The sequence below is a fragment of the Octopus bimaculoides genome, chromosome 28, assembly GCF_046866305.1.
Source record: "Octopus bimaculoides isolate indiv1 chromosome 28, ASM4686630v1, whole genome shotgun sequence".
Classification (NCBI taxonomy): Eukaryota; Metazoa; Mollusca; class Cephalopoda; order Octopoda; family Octopodidae; genus Octopus; species Octopus bimaculoides.
The window spans coordinates 18,419,284-18,431,783 of record NC_142955.1 but is presented as its reverse complement, the minus strand read 5'-3'; the positions used below and the strand labels follow the sequence as shown (position 1 = coordinate 18,431,783).

The 12,500-nt window shown below is 39.2% G+C and overlaps 1 long non-coding RNA gene and 1 pseudogene across 1 annotated transcript in view; both read right to left on the bottom strand.

Annotated features, from left to right (window-relative positions):
- The window catches only part of LOC149130717 (uncharacterized), a 121,664-nt gene that overhangs the window by 82,484 nt on the left and 26,680 nt on the right, over positions 1-12,500 (bottom strand). The window contains exon 3 of the long non-coding RNA XR_016238875.1: positions 11,230-11,338. This is a non-coding gene — a long non-coding RNA (uncharacterized LOC149130717). The remainder of the gene's footprint in view (positions 1-11,229; positions 11,339-12,500) is intronic.
- Positions 481-3,767, bottom strand: LOC149130718 (uncharacterized; annotated as a pseudogene).

The following is a 12,500-nucleotide window of genomic DNA, read 5'->3' as shown; positions in this document are numbered from 1 at the left end:
ACACACACACACACACACACACACACACACACACATGCCCCTCTCTAAGGAATACAGATTGCAGGTACACATGCCCCTCCCTAAGGAATACAGATTGCAGGTTGTCCTGTGTTTTGACTTCCTTGTCAGATAAGGGACAGCTTGACAAAAGAGTCATTCACCACATCCTGGTGATGTTAAAGAAAGGCAAGGTCAGGGGACATTGGGGTGGAGGTGGTGATGGTAGTGGTGGTGACAGTGGCAGTGATGGCAGCAGTGGTGGTGGTGATGACGACTGTGGGTTAGGGTTAGGGTAAGGATTTAGATATTGGGTTAAACTGATATATGCATACAAACATCTATTTCTCTATCTATCTAATCTATCTATCACTCGTCCACCTTTGTTTGTTTCCATAGATTTATCAAATTAGAAAACGCAAATTTAATATAAAAATATATTTTCTGAAATTGCAAATTATTTAAAAGATAAAAATATAATTTTCAACAGAGGGAATTTATCAAAATAGAAAACAAACGAAGTTTGAAGTTAAGTTTAAAAATAAATGTGATACTTATGCTCCGTAGGTGTCGAATTTGTTCCAATAACTTCTCGAAGATTTCGTTCTTAAATTCATAACACCACATGAATTCACTCAGATGCGATTGAAGTAAATTTCGGGCTGTTCCATTTTCTCTTTCATTGCGATTCTTTACATGTTTCCATAAGCATTCTATGTGGTTGGTTTGTGGCAAATGTTACCGGATCAACAAAATCTATGGAATGATTAACAGACATATGTCTACATCCTAGCTGATTGAGCGTATTATATGAAGGCCAGAGGTCAGAAATTATAGTTGTACCAGGCAATATACGCTCTTGTACTGTATAATTTCTAAAAGAGTGTCTGTCTTCAGACCGGTCTTCCACTGCCACCAAAAAAAAAACAACATCTTCTTGTATCCCTTTCCAAAGCACCAAACATCCACTGCATTTTAACCCGATGGCCAACATTGTATTTTCTTTTGACAAATGCACTTTCATCTATCTCCACAATTCGGTTTGGCCCTCAGAGCTTTATGTTCTGTGCAACATAATATTCTGCCCATATATCACGGCAAAAATTTCTTCGATCTGTGACGGCTACATTCACTATACAACATTCTTGGGATATTCCCTTTGCTAAATCTTCTTAATATATCGATAATTTGTTCACACTTCAATTTACTATTTTCTAGAAATGTTCCTTTTCTAATCGAAACCATTTTTCTACAAGGCCTTCCACATGACGATATCACGCCATCCGACTAATTTGTTTTTGGCTACTTCCATCATGCTAGCTCCACAGGAGGGGCATATTTTTGGGGTATTTAAAAGTCCATGTCTCTTAAGCCAATTAATACTCTCTGCTGTTGTTGCGGTGGCGATGGCAATATCGCGGTGATTATGCAGAAGTGAGGGAAAATCCGAAAGTGAGAAACCTTCAACTATTTTCTTCACACGTGTTCATTTCAAAGTAAACAACTTTGAATTACGCGCGGTGGTGGGGCTGATGGGTGTATGTGATTTGTTTTTAAAAACAATAATGAATAATGTAAAAATATATTTATTTATAAAGTTTAAACTGAACATGGAATGAAATATATTTATTTATAAACTTTAAGCTGAACTTCGTTTGTTTTATAAACATAATAACAGTCCGTACCTCGTAGAATTCAAGCTGTAATTACTGCCAAAGTCGGCCCTACCCCATATCAAAATAAATTTGCTTGAAATCTTAAGGTGTTTCCATAATTTTGTCCAACGCCTGTATATATGTGTGTGTGTGTATGTGTGTGTGTGTGTGTGTGTGTATGTTGGGTATGCATGCACATACATACAGAGAGAGGCGGAGAAAGAGGGATGGAATGGGGGTGGGAGAAGAGTTTACTCTCTTTTACTCTTTTACTTGTTTCAGTCAGTTGACTGCGGCCATCCTGGAGCACTGCCTTTAGTTGAGGAAATCGAACCCAGGACTTATTCTTTGTAAGCCTAGCACTTATATTATCGTACTCTTTTTGCCGAACCACTAAGTTACGGGGACGTAAACACACCAGCATCAGTTTTCAAGCGATGTTGGGGGTGGGGACAAACAGACACACAAACACACACATATATATACATATACATATATACGACGGGCTTTTTTCAGTTTCCGTCTACCAAATCCACTCGCAAGGCTTTGGTCGGCCCGAGGCTATAGTAGAAGACACTTGCCCAAGGTGCCACGCAGTAGGACTGAACCCGGAACCCTGTGGTTGGTAAGCGAGCTACTTACCACACAGCCACTCCTGCACCTATAGTTTTTATTATTTTTTTTTTTTCATGCATAAAGAAATCAAAGCTATTTTAGGTACAGCAGGTGTTTTGGTAGCGAGGATAAGTGTGCGGCAGAGGGGGTAGTGGTGGGGGAATAGAAATGGGCGTGTGTATATATATGCACACGCACGTACGCACATACAGAAACACACACATACACGCGCATACATGCATACAAACCTTTACACGCTCACATACATATTGATGTCTGTGTGAGTGTGGCAAGAGAAAGAGAAATAGGTATATACATATACATGTATATATATGTATGTGCGTATATATGTGTATACGTATATATGTATATATATATATATATATATATATATATATATGTGTGTGTGTATATGTGTGTATATATATATATATATACATATACATATATACGTATACACATATATACATACATACATATATATACATGTATATGTATATACCCATTTCTCTTTCTCTTGCCACACTCACACAGACATCAATATATATATATATATATATATATACACACACATACACAGATATATATATATATATATATACACACACATACACAGATATATATATACATATATAAACACACAGATAGATAGATAGATAGAAACAGACAGATGGATAGATAGATAGATGGATAGACAGATAGATACATAGATAGATAGATAGACAGACAGAAAGACACACAGACAGATAGACACATACATACATACATAAATAGAGGGATAGATAGAGAAAAAGAGACAAAAAGAGAAAGAGAAGGAGTTTCACTGGGACAGGTGAGGAGCTGGATGAGGCCGGGGGGGGGGGGGGTGAGGTGAGGTGGGGGTAATACTAGACAATTTGAGAAGAGAGTTATGTCAGGTGTTTTCCACAATAGCACACCTTTTGTAATCACAGACACCACTGTTATTGTGACACAAGCCAAATGACTCCCTGGCTCGTGCGCACACTCTTATACAATATATATGTATATATATATATATATGTAAGTATATGTATATGTATATATTCATGTGTGTATATGTGCATATATGTGTATGTGTCTATGTATATGGTTACACGAACATAGACACACAACACAAATCTATTTGTCTGTACACCTGTCGTTCAATACACCAGAACACACGCTTGAGTGTGTACGTATGTATGTGTGTGTATATATGTGTGTGTATGTGCATGCGTGTGTGTCTGTACATATATTTATATAAACACTCATATATATATATACATATATACACACACAATGGGCAGGTGTAATAATTTCTTTCTTCCTTTCTTTCTGTTTTGTCTATCAGTATGTATGGGTGTGTGCGTGTGTGTGTGTGTGTATGTGTGTATCTATCTATCTATCTATCTATCTATCTATCTATCTATCTATCTATATATATATATATATATTTATATATGTACGTACATATATCATGATAGCAACGTTCATCGTCATGATAACGTATACATACGTATTTATATGTGTGAATGTGAGAGAGAAAGAGTGTGTGTGTGTGCGTGTGTGTGTGTGTGTGTGTGTGTGTGTGTTCGTGTGTATGTGTGTGTGTGTGAGTGTCTTTCTGGGCCCCACTCCCATCCCCCCGGTCCTCACGCGTGGTCGACTCGTGCCCGTCCAAAGCTACCATAACGCCCGTAAGCGAAACACTATCATGCTATTGTGCACATACACATTGTGTGGTAAATCACGCTATGAATAAAGATTTGCGAGCATACATCTTTTATCTTTTACCTGCTTCAGTCATATAGACTGGGGCCACGCTGGAGCGCTGCTTTGAAGGGTTTTAGTACACCAAATCGACCCCAGGACTTTGTTTTCTTTTTTTTGTAAATTCTGGTACATTTTTCTATTGGTTACCGTTGCTAAATTGTGGGGGGGGGGGAGGGGGGAACAAGCACAAACACACACACACACAAACACATATACATATATATAAGGCGTGGCTGTGTGGTAAGAAGCTTGCTTCCCAACCATATGGTTCCAGGTTCAGACCCACTATGGGGCACCTTGGGGGCAAGTGTCTTCTCTTACAGCCTCGGACCAACAAAGCCTTTTGAGTGGATTTGATAGACGGAATCTGAAAGAAGCCTGTCTTCTATATATATATATATATATATATATATATATATATATATATATATATATGGTGCCCCAGCATGGCCACAGCTCATGAGCTTAAACTAGATAAAATGAAAATGAAAAATGAATATATATATATATATATGTATGTATGTATCTATCTATATGTGCATGTCTTTGTGTCAGTGTTTGCTCTTCCCACTATCACTGTTTGATAACCAGTGTTGGTTTGTTTACATCCCCATAACATAGCGGGTCTGCAAAAGAGACTGATAAAATAATTACTAGACTTTAAAAAAATAATTCCTGGGGTTGATTAGTTCACCTAAAACCAGGGGCAGACGCAAGGATGCCAAGGCCTGAGGAGCACGTGACCACCCCCCACCCCCCTCAAGATAAGAAGTGCACCCTTCTGAATAATGTTATGAAGCCGTTTTTTAGGGACCAGCCCTGATAACCTCTCCAAGTTGGTGCTCTAGCATGGCCAGTCTAACAAGTCAGAAAATAAAACAACATACAGGCATTGGCCAGCCGGAGGCTGTAGTAGAAGGCACTTTTCCAAGGTGCCACACACTGGGATTGAACCCAGAACCATGTGGTTGGTAAGCAAGCTGCTTACCACATAGCCACTCCTGCAGCTATTGTCCACACCCATACACTTATTTTTTTAGAGTTGTATGTGTATGCGTTTTAGATGTGTGTGTATGTGTGTGTGTGTAGATAGATAGATAGATAGATAGATAGATAGATAGATAGACAGACAGATAGATAGATAGACAGACAGACAGATAGGAAGATAGATAGATAGACTTATATGTAGATAGGTAGATAGACAGAGATTTATTCATGCATACATACATACAAATATATTCATACTTACACAAAGACATACATGGATATAAACACACATACATACACACACACACATACTGATGCAGCAAATGTACCTTGTACACAAACCACAACCAATAATACCGGATTCTGCATAGATTTCACGGCTGTGTTTAATAATCTAACGCTTACATTGTATATGTTTATGTAACTCTGCCAAATTAGATTGGAGCCTGGTGTAGCCATCCGGTTCACCAGTCTTCAGTCAAATCACCCAACCCATGCTAGCATGGAAAGCGGACGTTAAACAACGTAACGCGTGAAGACGATGGTATCAGACAATATCTACAAACTCTATAAAGATTTATCCGATTGTAAACTGCTTTATTTTGTTTTTTTTTCTTAAAAAAAAAACTGTGCCGCATTTTGCACCGGAAGTTAGGAAAGAATATTGAATAGAGAAGTCTTTTGTAAGACACAGCATTTTCTCCGCAAACAATGGATGGGGAAAAAAATCATAGGTCTTAAGGAGTGGAGCAAGTATTTACAACTGCGGAGGTGTGGAGGTTTTTGGAGTGTAAAAGAGCAAGGAGTGGAGGTGGGGGGGGGGGAGCATTATGGGAAGTTTTTAGCTTTAAACTTTTATGTTTTCTTTCGCTGTTCAGTTATTTCAGTCATTAGACTGTGGCCATGCAGGAGCAACGCCTGAAATTAAAAAAATTTTTTTTTTTTTATTAATTTTTAGTCGAATGAATCGACCACAGTGCTTATTTAATAAAAGCCTGCTACTTATTCTATTGGCCCCTCCTTTTGCTGGACTGCTAAGTTACAGGGACGTAAACAAACCAACATCGGTTGTCAAGTGGTAGTGGTGGTGGTGATGGTGGAACAAACACAGATGGATGGACACATGGATATACATACATACATATATATTTATATATATGTATGTATGTATGTATGTATGTGTATATATATCATCATCATCGTTTAACGTCCGCTTTCCATGCTGGCATGGGTTGGACGGTTTGACTGAGGACTGGCAAGCCAGAAGGCTGCACCAGGCTCCAATCTGATCTGGCAAGGTTTCTACAGCTGGATGCCCTTCCTAACACCAACCACACTGAGAGTATAGTGAGTGTTTTTTACATATATATATATATATGACGGGCTTCTTTCAGTTTCCATCTACCAAATCCATTCACAAGGCATTTGTTGGCCTGAGGCTATAATAGCAGGCACCTGCCCAAAGAGCCATGCAATGGGACTGAACCCAAAACCACATGGTTGCTAAGCAAGTGTCTTAACCACTCAGCACTTGCTATTTTTTTATTTTTTTATATATATATATGTTTTCCTTTTTTCATCGAACAAAGTTTATTTAAAATAGGAAACTCGTTAACTCACAAACATTTCATTTCCACCTAATAAAATGCAACGAAGGATAAACTGAATGAAAATTGAAGAAGGAAATTCAATGAAAAGGAAGAAGAAAAAAAAAAAGGTAAAGCAACATTGGAAGAAGAGAAAATAGGAAGAAAAAGTTTCTTTGAGTTTGAGAATTGTGTTGGTTTTATTGTAGAAACTTCCAGTCAGTCATTTTTAAGGCCTTTTCTTTTTCTTTTTGATTTTATAATGCACCAATGATCAAAGGGAAAATATTTACTGCAGCACTGGAAAATTTCTTAAGATTAACCATTTAGCATTCAGATTACTAAATGCTTCTTTATTCACAGTGTTCTCTGTTAATCATGCATTATGTCATGGCTTTGAGATTTCAATGATGGGATGGTTTGTGTTTTAGAATGACATTGTAGGGTAGGTGTGAGAGGACAGATCTAGCTGGTCGGAGCATAAAAAGAAGACTGAATATCTGATGTGGATATGACTGCCTTTAAGCATTCAGCTTATTCTATCAAATCTAATACTTCTTTATTCACAGTGTTTTCTGTTAATCCTGGATTATCTCATAGCTTTGAGATTTCAATGATGTGATTTCAATGATGCTTTAAAAAGACAAGTCTTGAGGTCAATTTATTCGACTGAAACTCTTCAAGGTGGTACTCCAGCCTGGCCGCAATCCAGTGACTGAAGCAAGGGAATAAAACAAGACAGATATACACAACCCAACCAAGCCCACCACAACCCAACCACCACCCTTTCTGCTTCAGTGACCATCATCTCCCTGAATGTGTTCGGTGAAGCATCACTGATCCTACCTTAATGATGGGGCTCCCTTTTCATGAGGAAGCTGTGTGTGTGTGTGTGTGTGTGTGTGTGTGTGTGTGTAGAGGTTGGGTGTATATAGTTGGGTTGCAAATAGCATGTCATGAGTATATAATGGGTGTATGGAGGATGTACAGCAGGTGTGTGATGTTGAACATATAGTAAATTTTATCCACACACACATACATATATACATACATACATACATACATACATACACACATGTACATACATATATATATATATAAACATACATACATATGTATATAAACACAAAAACATACAACATAAATATATATATATATATATATATATATATATATATATATATATATATAATAATAATAATAATATATATGCATATATCCATACATATATGTACATACCTACATCTATATGTATACATACATGCATATATGGGTACAGGACATCACAAAAAAACGTTAAACACAATGAGAAACGAAAACATCAAGACGAAGACAGAAAACGAACTTTTTTCGAACAACGAAAAAAACCAAACAGAGAAACGAGACATGGAACATAAAGAGTATAACCCTTCATCAGTTGTCCCTGTTCCATCTACTCCGCGTGAGTTTATAGGACATTTATAAAGAGAAAGGTAGTTTTACAGCTGTTTCTTGGATAGTTGGGATATTCCTTCATCAGAGACAATATGAGGGAGTTAACGAGATGGAAAAAGTAGAGTTCAATATAAGGAGTTATTTTGGAAAAGGATGGGTATAAGAAGTATAAAGGGAAATAAGGGAATAAAAATAAAGTGCTGGGCTCACAAAGAGTAAGTCTCTCTGACCTAAATAATTCCTTTTAAGGCAGTACTCCAGCATGGCCGCAGTCAAATGACACTGCAAAACGTAAAAGAACAAAAGAACAAAAGAAAATAAATCTATATATATATTTTTTTTTTCAATCTGGGCTTCATCTACATAAATTCACACAGACAGATTCACTGACACAAATACCCCCCCCCCCCCCCGATATCTCCCCCCCCCCCCCCTCCCCTAATAACACTCCTATGACTTACATTCATTCATGCACACCAAAGTTTCCCATCACACCACCACCACCACCACCACCACCACTACATCACACCTTCTTCCATCCCCACTCCCCCCCCCCCCTAATGCCTCAGAACATTCTCGCCCCCCCCCCCCCCCCCCACCGCCACCCTGTAACCTCCTACACCATTCCCTTGCTCACCCTAACCTCCTCCACCACCACCACCATCACTACCTATATACTTTTTGTATGTTGCTATTTTTGCATGTCAGTAATTTTGACTGTGGCCATGCTGAAGCACTGCCGTCAGTTGAACAAATAGACCCTGGGGGCTTTTTCTTTGTAAGCCTAGTACTTATTCTATGGGTCTCTTTTACTGATGGAGTCGCTAATGTTATAGGGACATAAGCACACCAGCATCAGCTTTCAAACGATGGTGGGTGGACAAACACAGACACAAACACACACACACACACACATATGCGACGGGCTTCTTTCAGTTTCCATCTACCAAATTCACTCACAAGGCTTCTATAAATAGAAGACATGTGTCCAAGGTGCCACGCAGTAGGACTGAACCCAGAACCATGCTACTGGCACCTATAATACTTCATTTCTATGGATCAATCGACAGACAGACAGACAGACAGACAGACAGATAGATAGATAGATAGATAGACAGACAGACAGATAGATAGATAGATAGATAGATAGAAAGAAAGAGAGAGAGACAGACAGAGAGACAGACAGACAGATATGCTTGTACACTTGTTAACAATATCTTTGGGGTCCCCATGAAATCCCCAGAATTTCCAAATATTTATATGACCCTTTTTTTTTCATCAAATTAAATATTTTCCCCTTTCTTTACCTTCTTCTTTTCCTTTATTCTTGGTTCAACAATAAAAGGATTTTCTGTCCCCTTGAAGTGAAAGCAGGGTGTTAGATTGTGTGTGTGTGTGGGGGGGGGGGGGAAGATGGGGGATAGGGTCCTTGTGCATTATTGAAAGTGGGAGTTTTAGCAGGAAAGCACTAGGGGAGGTGGATGTCTGGCCTTCGTGGGGGGGGGGCGATGTTGTTTACAACCACTTGTTCTGTAGTTGCCATGGTGATTATAGGGTCAGCTTCCCAATGAATGAAAAGAGGGGAGTGGTAGTCATTCATGCAGAAAAGAAAAGGAGGGAAAAGGTGGAGGTGGAGGAGGAGGGAAGGGAGGGAGGGAGGCAAAGGGCTGGGAAGATATTTGGAGGGGCCTTGAAGGAAAACAAAGATAAGGTGGACAAAAGCTCTTTAGAAAGGGTCAATGTCCCTGTATATATATGTGGACCCCCCCTCCCATGTGTGTGTATGTGTGAGAGTCTGTGTGTGTGTGTGTGTGTGAGAGTGAGAGAGAGAGATTCTATGTGTGTATGTATATATGTGACTGTTGGTGTATGCATGTGTATGTGAGTATGCGTGTGTGTGTGTGTGTGTGTGTGTGAGAGAAAGAGAGAGAAAACTGTATGTGTTGGTATGTGTGTGTGTGAGTGAAAGAATCTATATGTGTGTGTGTGTGTGTGTGTGACAGAGAGAGAGTTTGTGTGTGTATGTGTGTGTGTATACTGACACTGCATGTGTGTGTGTGTGTGAGAATGTGACTCTGTGTGTGTGTGTGTGTGTCTATGTGCATATGTATACATGTTGGTTTATATGTGCCTCTGTGTGTGTGTGTGTGTGTGTGTGTGTGTGTGCGCTTGTTTATGTGTGTGCGTTTGTGTATGCATGTGTGTGTGTATGTATGTATATGTGTGTGCATCTGTGTGTGTGTGTATGTATATATGTGTGTGTGTTTGTGTATGTATGTCTTTGTGTGTGTACATCTGTGTGTGTGTGTGTGTAATGCTAATAGGTGTAAACTAAAGTGTCAAAGGTCACAGAAGGTGTTTGTAGACTGATAGAGGAATGCTATGAATGAGAGTTGGTGGAGCACTTTGATGAGTGGGCAGTGAGCAGGGAGGGGTCAGATCACACCAGGGTGTATTAAGGGTGTATGTTGTTTTGAGGACAAGGGAGATTAAAGCTGTGAACCCCCCCCCCCCACACACACACACAGACAAAGATGTGTAAGTTCACATTCACATATGCTAACATTGCTTTAATCCTTTTTGGCCAAAAAGGGGTTAAAGTGGAACAAATTGACCCCAGGAGTTAGTACTCCTTGTATCCATTATCTTTGTGGGGCCTCTATTAGGGGACATAAACACACCAACACCAGTTGTCAAGCCCTGGTGGTGGTAGTGAGGGAACACAGATGCCAAGATACACACACAGATTTGTAGATTCATATATAGATGCTGGCCTGGCTGTGTGGGATACCTTTGGTTACCACCTCAGTAGTGAGACCAGGCTGGAGAAGAGGTACCTGTCATGAGACAGATTCATGAGAAGATGGAAGCCTGTGGCTAGGAAGCTGGGAGTGTTTGGCACCAGGTAAGTGGGAGCCAAAAACAAGGGAATGAAAAAGCAAGGGGTCTACCCTGGTGGTCAGATGCCTATCCTTCAGGAAAGCCATTACAAATTGCATCTGTAATGAGCAATGCTTTGATCAAACATTGTAAATATAATCAAATTATTTGTTATATATTTAAAATTGTAAATATTTAATTGATACAGCTACTTCACCCCTTTTATGTTTGTCTGTCCTTGTTTGTCCCCTCTTTGTAATGCCTTTATGGCAAATATTTATGAAATAAAGAAGCTTGCTTACCAACAACATGGTCCCGGGTTCAGTCCCACTGCATGACACCTTGGGCGAGTGTTTTCTGCTATAGCCTCAAGCCAACCAAAGCCTCATGAGTGGATATGGTAGATGGAAACTGAAAGAAGCCCAATGTATATATTTGTATATATATATATATATATATATATATATATATATATATATATATATATATATATATATACAACAAAAGAAAGAAACCTCAATATTATGTAAATAGAGGAATTTATATATATATATATATATATATATACAACAAAAGAAAGAAACCTTAATATTATGTAAATAGAGGAATTTATCTATAATAAATCTCTTCAGTTATCTGGCCTTGAAAATTCCACGATGCCGATGTGTTTACGTCACCGTAACGTAGCAGTTCGGCAAAAAGAGACCGATAGAATAAGTACTAGGCTTACAAAAAATAAAGTCTTGGGGTCGATTTTCTCAATTAAAGGCGGTGCTCCAGCATGGCCGCAGTCAAATGACTGAAACAAGTAAAAGAGAGTATAAAAAGAACAGTATCCCAGGGGATATTGACTGCCGGGGGGGGGGGGGGATTTTGTCCTAGTACTGGGATGGAATGTCCACTTTATGAGATGTTGGATGGTTTGAACAGGTAATTCCAGATAGAGAGATAGTTAGAGAGAGAGGGAGGGGGAGAATGAAATCAATAGATAAACTGATAGATAGATAGATAGATAGATAGATAGATAGATAGATAGATGGAATGAGAGAACGAGAGAAAGAGAGAGAGACAAAAATTGATAGATAGATAAAAGAGAGAGGGAGAGAAAAAAGATAGGAAGAGAGAGAGAGAGAGAGAGAGAGCGATAGAAATAGATAAACAGGCAGACAGACAAACAGATAGCTTGGAGAGAGATGGAGAGAAAGACAGCGTAAAAGATGTAGAGATGGTGAGATATAGAGAGAGAAAGAGAGGGAGGTAAGAATGGAACGTGAGCGAAAGATGCAGCGTCTGAGAATGAGTTAGACAGAAAGAGGGGTAATAGAGAGAAAAGAAGATAAAGAGAGAGAGACAGAGTGGGAGGGAAGGAGAGAACGAAATAGAGGAGGATAAAGACAATGAGAGAGAGAGGGATAGAAAGAGAGATAGACACACACAGAGACAGAGGGAGAGAGAGCGTGAGAGAGACAAGGAGCGCGAGGAGATGAGTGAATGACCCGATAGATGTTGTGAGGGGTTTAGATACAAGCGGGAGGTTAAATGAGAGGGGGGGGTTCTGACCCCTAAAGTGACA